Genomic DNA, 9,463 nt, shown 5'->3' with positions numbered 1-9,463 from the left:
TCGCCATCTGTGGTGTCATGGATGAACCTGGAGTATATTGTGCTGAGTGGAGTATGTCAGACAGAGAAAAACATATGCCATGTGATTTTGCTTATATGTGGACTCTAAAGAACAAAATAAACAAATCGGAAACAAACTCATAGATATAGAGAACATTTTGATGGTTGCCAGATGGGAGGGGGTTTGAGGGTGGGTGAAAAAGGGGAAAGGATTAAAAAGTACAAATTGGTTGTTATACAGTAGTCATGGGCATGTAACATATAGCATAAGGAATATAGTCAATAATATTATAATAACTATGTATGGTGTAAAATGGCTACTAGATTAATTGAGGTGATTGATCAGAGGGGATTTGGGGGAAGAGTGAAAAGGGTGAAGGGATTAAGAAGTACAAATTGGTAGTTACAAAATAGTCATGTGTATGTAAAGTAAAACATAGGGAATATAGTCAATAATATGATAATTACTATGTATAGCGCCAGGTGGGTGCTAGACTAATCAGGGAGATAACTTCTTAAATATAAATGTCTAACTACTATGGTATACAGCCAAAATTAATATAATGTCAACTGTACAGCATGTCAACTGTGATTGAAAATTTTAAAAAGGGGTGAAAAAGGTGAGGAGGAATAAGAGATTCAAATTTCCAGGTATAAAACAAACAGGCCATGGGTACGTAATGTACAGCATGAGGAATATACAGTAGTCAATAATATTGTGATAGCATGGTACAGTGTCACATTGTTCTGGACTTATGGTGATCATTTCTTTAGGTATAAAAATGTTGAATAACTGGTGTACATCTTAAACTAATATAATATTGTATGTTAGCTATATTTTAATAAAAATCTTTTTAAAAATGTAAATGATAATAGTGATGATGATGACCATGGAATGATCAAGATGAAAATAATAACAGCTAATGTTTACTGGGCACTTATGAAGTGCCAGGCATTATTCTAAGTACTTTACATACTCAATACTATTAGGTAAATACTGTTATTACCCATTTTTCTAATAAACTCCAAGCGAACAGAGATCATTAATTTTTTTCTTACCCCTGCATTCCCTGGAGCACCACAGGCAGTTAATATGTAAATATTTGGTAAATAAAAGAAAATTTAGTGTTGCTAAATTTTCAGCCAAAAGGAACAAGATGGACTTCAGTGCCATAGTGGGTATCAGATAGCTCGTGATTTCACCTCCTCCGGGTTTGGCCAACGGCGAGGTCCCTGGGAGGGGCAATAAAAGCCAGTGGTTTAAATGTCCTAAGCAGGCCCTGCTGGACCAAACGCATGTTGTGGGCTACCGGGTTCCAGAAAACAAAAAACGGAGATTTGACGAGACGAATTCCTTCCACCGTGCGTCCCAGCGCTAGGAAGCTGAAGCCCGTTTGCCAAGGCGATCTCAGCCTGGGATCAGCCTCCCAGTCTCGGCGAATCCGCTTTGGGCAAGCCAAGTCCGCGCCCCTACGCTCTAGCCCCCGGAGGAGGAGACACCGGAAGTCTCCACTGCTCCTCCAGGGCGGGCCCGCCCGGGACCTGTTCCCGCCCACTCCCCGCTTCCCTCGGGGTGCCTCGCGCGTGCTGTGGTCTGGCACGGCTATCCCTCACGGGTTAGATTTCCCCGGGAGGAAGAGTCTGGGTACCTGTTACGCTCAGAAAGGTTTGTTCAAGAGATCCGGGTGGCTGCGTTTGGGTGGGAGTGTGCTGCTGCCAGGGAAGTCCCTCATGGGTCACCTCCGGGAGATTCGCGCCGCCACCGGGTCGCACCCTCCCTGCGCGGTGTGGTTGGTGCCTAGGCGGCCGCGGTGGGCTCCGCGCCTTGGGATTCTACTAGATGCTTTTAAAACCCGGAGTTCTGAGTCTGTGTGTACTTAACCTTGGCCTTGTCCTGCAGTCCTTGTAAGCGTCCCCAAGAGCACGTTTGTGAAGCAGTTCTTCTTGGGGGTCCTCTAGAAGAGGTGGAATTGGGCACTTTGTTGTTTGTCCTATGTTACTTCATTGGGAGAAGGACCCTGCCCAAATGATTGTAGAATTGTCTGGTGCAGTGGTCATAATAATTTTTGTCCAGAGCACACTTGAGCTCCTTGTGGGGGCTGACTGTAGAAGTGATTTTCAGCAGAGCAGACGGTACCTGTGTGTCAGCGTGCGCGCGCTCGCTGTTATTTTTAAAATTTAAGCTTTTAAAAAATCTAAGAAGGTTCTTAAATTTTGATTCTTGCTACTCCTATACCTTCTGCAAACTCCTCCCCATTCTCACCTGACCTGTATTGCCCTACTTCAAGGTATTCTATTCATCTACTTCACCTTCAGATAGAAGTAGTATCTCCACTTAAACTTTTTTTTAAAATTAAAGTTTATTGGGGTGACAATTGTTAGTAAAGTTACATAGATATCAGGTGTACAATTCTGTAACACATTATTTGTATCTCATTGTGTGTTCACCACCGAGAGTGAGTTCTCCTTCCGTCACCATATATTTGATCCCCCTTACCCTCACCTCCCTCCCCCCACCCCCCTTAACTTCTGGTAACCACTAAACTGTTGTCTGTGTCTATGAGTTTTTGTTTCTCATTTCTTTGTCTTGTTCTTTTGTTGTTTTTGGTTTATATACCACATATCAATGAAATCATAGGGTTCTCTGCTTTTTCTGTCTCACTTATTTCGTTTAGCATCATACTCTCAAGATCCATCCATGTTGTCACAAATGTTCCTATATCATCTTTCCTTACCACTGAATAGTATTCCATTGTGCATATATACCACAACTTCTTTATCCATTCATCTATCGAAGGGCATTTTGGTTTTCCATGTCTTGGACACCGTAAACAAAACTGCAATGAACATTGGAGTACAAGTGTCTTTATGGATAAATGTTTTCAGATTTTTTGGGTAGATACCCAGGAGAGGCATTGCTGGGTCATATGGTAATTCTATTTGTAATTTTTTGAGGAACCTCCACACTACATTCCACAGCGGCTGCACCAGTCTGCATTCCCACCAACAGTGTATGAGGGTTCCTTTTTCTCCACAGCCTGTCCAACACTTGTTACTATTTGTCTTGTTAATGATAGCCATTCTGACTGGGGTGAGGTGATATCTCATTGTGGTTTTTATTTGCATTTCTCTGATGATTAGTGATGTTGAGCATTTTTTCTAATGTCTATTTGCCATTGGTAAGTCCTCTTTGGATAAATGTCTCTTCAGGTCCTCTGCCCATTTTCCCATTGGGTTGTTTGTTTTTTTTTTGTTGAGTTGCATGAGTTCCTTGTATATTTGGGGTATTAGACCCTTATCGGAGGAACTGTTTGGAAAAATCTTCTCCCATTCAGTCTGTTGCCTCTTTATTTTGTCGATGGTTTCTTTTGCTGTGCAGAAACTTTTAAGTTTCATATAGTCCCATTTGTTTATTTCAGCTTTTACTTCCAATGCCTTTGGAGTCAAACTCATAAAATGCTCTTTGAACCCAAGGTCCATAAGTTTAGTACCTATGTTTTCTTCTATGCAGTTTATTGTGTCAGGTTTTATGCTTAAGTCTGATCCATTCTGAATTAATTTTGGTACATGGTGACAGATTAACAGTCCAGTTTCATTCTTCTGTACATGGCTATCCAATTTTCCCAGAACCACTTATTGAAGAGGCTGTCTTTCCTCCATTGTATGTTTTTAGCTTCTTTGTCAAAAGTTATCTGTCCATATTTATGTGGTTTTATTTCTGGGTTCTCAATTCTATTCCATTGGTCTATGTGTCTGTTTTTCCGCCAATGCCATGATGTTTTGATTATTGTAGCCCTGTAGTACAAGCTAAAGTCAGGCAGTGTGATACCTCCAGCATTGTTCTTTTTTCTTAAGATTGCTTTGGCTATTCGGGGTCTTTTGTGGTTCCAAACAAATCTGATGATTTTTTGTTCTATTTCTTTAAAAAATGCCATTGGGATTTTGATGGGGATTGCATGAAATCTGTACATTGCTTTGGGTAATATGGCCATTTTAACTATGTTGATTCTTCCAATCCATGGGCATGGAATGTCTTTCCATTTCTTTGTGTCTTCTTCAATTTTTTTCTAAAATGTCTTATAGTTTTCAGCATATAGGTGTTTCACATCCTTGGTTAAGTTTATTCCTAGGTATTTTATTCTTTTTGCTGCAATTGCAAAGGGAATTGTTTTTTGTATTTCTGTTTCTGAGATTTCATTGTTAGTATATAGGAATGCAACGGACTTTTGTACGTTGATTTTGTAGCCAGCAACTTTACTATATTCGTTGATTGTTTCTAACAGCTTTTTGGTGGAGTCTTTAGAGTCTTCTATATATAGCATTATGTCATCTGCAAAGAGTGATAATTTAACTTCTTCATTTCCAATTTGGATGCCTTTTATTTCTTTCTCTTGCCTGATTGCTCTGGCAAGGACTTCCAACACTATGTTGAAAAGCAGAGGTGACAGGGGACAGCACTGTCGTGTCCCTGAACGTAGAGCAAAGGGTTTCAGTTTTTCACCATTAATTATGAGGTTAGCTGAGGGCTTGTCATAGATGGCCTTTATTATGTTAAGGTATTTTCCTTCTATACTTATTTTATTAAGTGTTTTAGTCATAAATGGATGTTGTATCTTGTCAAATGCTTTTTCTGCATCAATCGATATAATCATATGATTTTTGTCCTTTATTTTGTTTATGTGATGTATCAGATTGATGGATTTGAGGATGTTGAACCATCCTTGTGCCTCAGGGATGAACCCCACTTGGTCATGATGAATAATCGTTTTAATGCATTGTTGTATTCGATTTGCTAAAATTTTGTTTAGGATTTTTGCATCAGTATTCATCAGAGATATAGGTCTGTAGTTTTTTTCTTTTGTGTTTTCTTTACCAGGTTTTGGTATCAGGGTAATGTTGGCCTCATAAAATGAGTTAGGGAGTACTGTCTCTTCTTCAATTTTTTGGAAGAGTTTGAGCAGGATTGGTATTAGATCCTCTTTGAAGGTTTGGTAGAATTCACTAGTGAAGCCATCTGGTCCCGGACTTTTGCTTTTGGGAAGGTTTTGGATGACTGATTCAATTTCTTTACTGGTGATCGGTCTGTTTAGATTTTTCAGTTCTTCATGGTTCAATCTTGGAAGGCTATATATTTCTAAGAACGTGTCCATTTCTTCTAGGTTACTGAATTTGGTGGCATATAGTCCTTCATAGTATTCTTGCATGATCCTCTGTATTTCTGTGGGGTCCGTGATAACTTCTCCTTTTTCATTTCTGATTTTGTTAATTTGTGTTTTCTCTCTTTTTATCTTAGTGAGTCTAGCCAAGGGTTTATCAATTTTGTTAATCTTTTCAAGAGTAGTCTTTTCAAGAGCTGACTTTGGGTTTCATTTGTTCTTCTTTTTCTAGTTCTTTAAGTTGTAACTTGAGGTTATTTATGTGGTATTTTTCTTGTTTCTGTAATGATATAGATAATGTAATGATATAGATTCTGTAATGATAATGATAATGTAATGTTTCTGTAATGATATGGCCTGTAATGATATAAATTTCCCTCTTAAAACTGCTTTCACTGCATCTTCCAAATTTTGGTAGGATGTATTTTCGTTCTCATTCATTTCTATGTTCTTTTGATCTCTCCTCTAATTTCTTCTTTGACCCAGTCGTTCTTTAAAAGTATGTTGCTTAATCTCCATGTATTTGTGTTTTTTCCTGCTCTCTTTTTACAGTTGATATCCAATTGCAAAGCCTTGTGATCAGAGAATATGCTTGGTATGATTTCAATCTTCTTAACTTTGCTGAGGTTAGTTTTATGTCCCAATATATGGTCTATTCTTGAGAATGTTCCATGTACACTAGAAAAAAAATCTATAGTCTGATGTTGTAGGATGAAGTGATGTATAAATGTCAATTATGTTCATTTTATCTAATGTGTCATTTAGAGCTGCCATTTATTTATTTTCTGTTTGGATGATCTATCCATAGCTGTCAATGATGTATTTCGGTGGCCTACTATAATTGTGTTTTAGTCAATTTCTCCCTTTAGTTCTGTTAGTACTTGCTTTTTAAATTTCGGTGTTCCCTGAATGGGGGCATAAATATTGATGACTGTTATGTCTTCTTGTTGTATCGACACTTTACCATTATGAAATGTCCATCTTTGTCTCTTGTTACTTTTTTTATCCTGAAGTCTGTTTCATCTGATATCATTATGGCTATACCTGATTTTCTCTGTATTCCATTTGCTTGGAGTATCAATTTCCACCGTTTCACTTTGAGTCTATGTTTGTCCTTGTAGCTGAGATGTGTCTCTTGGAGACAGCATATGGTTGATTTTAGTTTTTTGATCTAGTCTGCTACTCTGTGCCTTTTTACTGGTGAGTTCAGTCCTTTTACATTTAGGGTGATTATTGATATGTGAGGATTTCCTATCATTCTATCTTTAATTTTCTGGTGAGAATGTGTCTGCATTGTTTCTTTGCATTTTTGTTGTTGTCTGTTATTCCTGTGTGGTGGTATTCTATGATTTTTTTCCTCGGTTTCTTCTATTACTACATCCTATATTTCTGTTCTGGAGTTTTTTGAGTGGTTGCCATTAAGTTTATGTAAAAGACAGTGTGATGTTTAGAATGTTCCATTTTCTTCAGCATGCTTACTTTCTCCATTCCTATATTCCGGTTCAGGCCTTTACTCTCCCCCTTTTATGTGTTGGTTGCCACAAATTATTCCTATGGATGGTGGTTGAATAGCCTCCTTTAATATTTCTTTTTGTGCAGGTCGAGTGATAGAAAATTCCCTCAGCTTCTGTATGTCTGTAAATATTTTTATTCCTCCTTCATATCTAAAGGATATCTTTGATGGATATATTATTTTGACTCATAATTTCTCTCTTTCAATAGTTTGAATATTTGGTTCCACTCCTTCCTGGCTTGTAGAGTTTCTCTGAAAAATCTGATGATAATCTAATGGGCTTTCCTTTGTAGGTTACCGTCTTCTTTTCTCTGGCTGCCTTAAGGATTCTTTCTTTCTTGTTGATTTTAGACAGCTTCAATACAATGTGCCTTGGAGAAGGCCTGTTGTGGTTGAGGTAATTAGGAGTTCTATTTGCTTCTTGGATTCGAGGATCCAGTTCTTTCCACAAGTTTGGGAAGTTCTCATCAACTATTTGTTTGAGTAGAGTCTGTTCCCTTCTCCCTTTCTTCTTCTTTGGAATGCCCATTATTCTTATATTGCTCTTTCTGATGGAGTCAGAAAGTTCTTGTAGAGTTCTTTCATTCCTTTTAATTCTCAAGTCTCTGTCTTCTTCCATAAGTCTCATTTCCAGGTTTCTATATTCGATGTCACTGATTCTTTTCTCCATCTTGTCAACTCTACTACCTAAGCTGGCTATTTCATTCTTCATTTCTTTTATTGAGTTCTTAATCTCCAGATATTCTATTTGGTTTCTTTTAAAATTTCAATCTCTTTGGTAAAATGTTCATGTTGTTCTTTGATTGTGTATTTGATTTCATTAAACTGCCTGTCTGTGTCTTCTTGCATCTCGTTGAGTTTTTTCAGAACTGTAACCTTGAATTATCTGTCATTTAAGTCACATATTTCTATGTCTTTAGGCTCCTTTTCTGAAGACTTTTCATTTTCTTCTGGAGCTGTCTTGTTGCATTGATTATTCTTGGCCATTAATGATTTATTATTTCGATTCCTAGACATCCACAAAGTGGGTTCTGGAATAGGTTGATAGAAAGAGGTCTATCTTTTGTTTTCCAGTAGGTATTGGTAGAATGTTTTATTTTTTCTCCGACTGTAGCCTTTTATTCTCTCTCATGCTGTAGTGTTATGTTTCTCTGTACTATTCTGGCTTCTCACCTAATGGGGGGATTCCATGTAAAGCTGGCTTCTCCTCTGTGAACAGTTCTCCTGGGTCATAGGGCGCCACCTCCATGTGGGGATGTGGAGTGCTTTTTAATTGTAAAGCTCTTCCTGCACCAAATTCAGAGACTGTGTGCTCAGCAGCTCTGTTTACTCCTGTAGGGATCCACCCAGATAGGTGGGGACAGGTGGCGTAGGTTGTGAGAGGTGGCCCAGAGCAATGGCAGCAACCACCACCACAGTCAGTCCTGGTTGCACAGCTCCCTTCCCTTTGCTGGAATTAGTTGGGTAGCAAGTCCATGTCTGCAGACCACAGTTCTCAGAACTGCAAATATTCTGTTCTTTTGATCTGACACTGCTACTGTTCCGCTTCTAGCTCTGGGAGGGTAGGAAGGGGGCAGCTTGGTTCAGTGCCTAAGGCTTCCGTTTTCTGCTCGGCATTGAGGGCTTAAACCACCGTTTTCAGCCTTCTTCCCTCAGTCTTTGCTCCGAGGTCTCTGCCCTAAGTGTTGGGTTCAGCCGTGTTATATGCTGCCCCCTCAGCCCTGTGGGCCGTAAGCGGAGCCCTAGCAGTCCGAGTTCTTCCCTCTCCCACAGCTGCGGTAGTTCTGGTATGCAGCGAGGTCAGAGCACTGAGCTAGGTCTGTGTCCTGGGCCCACGCGGCCCCGTCTCTATACTCCTCCCCACCCTCCTTCCCCACTCACGCAGTTTGCCGACCGTTAGGTGATTTCAGTAGTGAGCCTCTTAGTCTTGCCTGTCTGCTGTGCAGGGAGTCTTTTATGGAGTTATAGCTGTTCAGTTTGTTGTAAATTCCAGGGGAGATTTCCACAGGTTCACCTCATGCTGCCATTTTTATGATGTCACTCTACTTAAATTTTGCACATTTAAAACCCATTCTGTGTTACTCTTCTGCTCAAAATCTTGCTGGCCTTCTCATTGATTCAGGACAGTACAAATTCTTTAGCCTGGCTTAAGACCTTTGAAGGTCCTGATTCTTGTGTGCTTTCATGAAAAACATACACACACACTATATATTCCCTCCATGCCAACCTGCAGTAATTTCATCATTTTGGATATGATAGTTTTATAATGGTTTACCCATGTTTTGAAATTTAGTTTTCTATTAGATCAGAATTTGTTAAATACCTAATATTGCCAGGCACTGTTTTAGGAGCTGGGGGTATAATGGGACAAAATACAATGTATAGTCCTCCAAAAAAATAAGCTTATTTGAGATATAGTTCACATACCATAGACTTAACCAACTAAACATGTATGTTGACATTTAGTACAGTCACAAAGTCGTACAGCCATCACCACTGTTAACCTAAAAATAAATGGCCTTTTAAAGTGAGAGGCAACAAACCTTTATTTGCAATCAAAGAACAGGTATTCCCGAAGCATTGATTCAGGTATAAGCCCAAATAATTCTCCAATTAGGAGATAAAAACAAGGGGCATTTATGAGAAAAGGAAAGGGAACAATACTATCAATGAAAAAACAGCATTTATATTGGTACAGGTAAGTTAACATAGTGATGCTAATTCTAAACAATATTTTTAATTTTAAGTACAGTAGTCATAATACCTGCTTTCTTGTTATCTTTGCAAATAGTTTT

At 38.9% G+C, this 9,463-nt stretch overlaps 1 protein-coding gene across 9 annotated transcripts in view; it reads left to right on the top strand.

Annotated features, from left to right (window-relative positions):
- Positions 1–1,513: 1,513 nt before the first annotated feature.
- COA1 (cytochrome c oxidase assembly factor 1) overlaps positions 1,514–9,463 on the top strand; it is a 34,734-nt gene continuing 26,784 nt past the window's right edge. For 5 of the 9 annotated variants that reach the window (XM_081080046.1, XM_081080047.1, XM_081080042.1 and 2 more), the window contains exon 1: positions 1,539–1,665. The gene's annotated coding sequence lies outside the window, so the exon portion shown is untranslated. Of the gene's footprint in view, positions 1,666–9,463 lie in introns of all 9 variants that reach the window. The other 4 variants (XM_081080041.1, XM_081080040.1, XM_081080039.1 and 1 more) reach the window with 3 other exon arrangements.

This window comes from Rhinolophus hipposideros (genome assembly GCF_964194185.1).
Source record: "Rhinolophus hipposideros genome assembly, chromosome: 18".
Lineage (NCBI taxonomy): Eukaryota > Metazoa > Chordata > Mammalia > Chiroptera > Rhinolophidae > Rhinolophus > Rhinolophus hipposideros.
Note: the sequence above shows the minus strand (reverse complement) of the source record. Positions and strands in the feature narration are given on the sequence as shown.